Raw genomic sequence first — 2,121 nt, 5'->3', positions numbered from 1 at the left:
CTTTTCAATTTCATTAAAGAGTTTGAGGAGTGCTGGCATTAAATCTTCTCTGAATGTCTTGTAGAATTCAGCTGTGAATCCATCAGGACCTGGGCTTTTCTTTGCCAGTAGGTTTTTAATCATGTTTTCAATTTCCATAATTGATATTGGGTTATTCAAGATTTTTATATCTTCTTGATTCAACTTTGGTAATTCATATTTATCTAAGAATCTGCTCATTTCTTCTGTGTTTTCCATCCTCTGTGAGTAAAGATTTTCAAAGTAGGTATCGATGATCTTCTGAATTTCTATAGGATCTGCAGTGTTTTCACCTTTTTCATTCCTTATTGTATGAATTTAAGTCTTTTCTTTCCTTTTATTTTCTTCTTTCTTCTTTCCTTTTTTTGATAAGGTTGCCTAGGGTTTTCTTTGTCTCAATTGTATTTATTTCTGCCCTGATCTTTATAATTTCCTCCCTTCTTTGGGTGTTGGGCTTGACTTGTTCTTCTTTTTCTAAAAATTTGAAATGCAGCCTTAATCTATTTATTTGTTCTCATTCTGTTTTCTTGATATGTGACTGCACCACTATAAAATTTCCTCTGAGGAGTGCTTTCAGTGCATTCCATAGATTCCAGTAAGTGGTATTAACATTTTGTTTGCTTGCAGATATTGTTTAATTTCTTTTGTGACCTATTTGTTGTTCAATTTAAATTGGTTATTTAATTTACATGTGTTTATGGAGTTCTTGTGGTACCTTTTGTTGTTTATTTCCATTTGTATTGCACTATGGTTAGACAGGATACACAGGATAATTTGAATTCCTTTGCATTTAGTTAAGCTTGTTCTATGGGCTAGTATGTGGTCTACTTTAGAGAATGTCCCATGTGCTGCTGAGAAGAATGTGTATCCTGATTCTATGGGGTAAAACACTCTGTAAGTGTCTACTAAGTCCATTTGTTCACAAGTTTTGTTCAATTCTTCTGTTTCTTTGCTGATGTTTTATTCTGTTGACCTATCTATTTGTGTCAATGGGGTGTTGAGGTCCCCCATTACAATAGTGTTGTTAGTTATTTGGTTTTTAATGTCTATTAAGATTTGTCTTATATAGTTGGGTGCCCCCATCTTTGATGCATATATATTTATGATTGTTATCTCTTCCTCTTGGAGTTTTCCCCTGACAAGAATGTAATGACCTTCTTTATCTCTTTTGATCATTCTTGGATTAAAGTTTGCATTGTCTGCAAATAGAATAGCTACCCCTGCTTTTTTCTAGGTTCCTGTCATGTGGAGGATTGTTTTTCATCCTTTGACTTTCAGTCTATGAATTTCCTTTTAAGTTAAATGTATTCCTTGTATACAGCATATTGTTGGATTTTGTTTCTTGATCCACTCTGCCAGTCTGCTTCTTTTGATTGGTGAATTAATTTTGATTGGTGAATATAACATTAATGGTTATAACTGAATGTGCTGGCTTATCTTTGCCATGTTATTTACCTGTTGTTGATTTCCTACTTGTACTTTCTGTTTAATTGCTTGCTCTATGAGGTGGTTCATTACTATTGTTGTTCTTGGAATTGTGGTCTTTTCTTTATCTTTCTAGAATATCTTTCACTACTCTTTGTAGGGTTGGTTTGATACTTGTGAAGTTCTTCAGTTCTTTGTTGTGGAAATATTTTATTTCTCCATTAAATTTGAAGGACAGTTTCACAGGATACATCAATCTGGGTTGGAGATTATTTTGTTTTTGGACCTGTAATACTTCACTCCAAGCTCTTCTTAACTTGGTGGTTTGTGTTGAGAAATCTGCCATGATTCTGATGGGCTTTCCTTTATGGGTGATTTGTTTCTTTTGTCTAATGGCTTTTAATATTCTGTTCTTTTGCTGGATATCTGGAATCTTGATTATTATATGTCTGGGTGTCATTTTATTTTGGTTATGGCTGGTTGAGGTTCTATATGCCTCACTTATCTGTATGCCAGATTCTATGCCTTATTTACCTGTATGCCAGATTCTTTTTCCATGCATGGGAAATTTTCTGCTATTACTTCTACAAATATTCTTTTTATGTCATTTGTATTGACTCTTGCTATTTTGTTGATGCCTGTTATTCTCACATTGCTTCTGTTTGCATCATCTTGCAG

Source organism: Chinchilla lanigera, unplaced genomic scaffold (genome assembly GCF_000276665.1).
Source record: "Chinchilla lanigera isolate Chin_1 unplaced genomic scaffold, ChiLan1.0 scaffold00104, whole genome shotgun sequence".
NCBI lineage: Eukaryota > Metazoa > Chordata > Mammalia > Rodentia > Chinchillidae > Chinchilla > Chinchilla lanigera.
The sequence above is the reverse complement of the archived record's forward strand: the minus strand, read 5'-3'. Positions refer to the sequence as shown.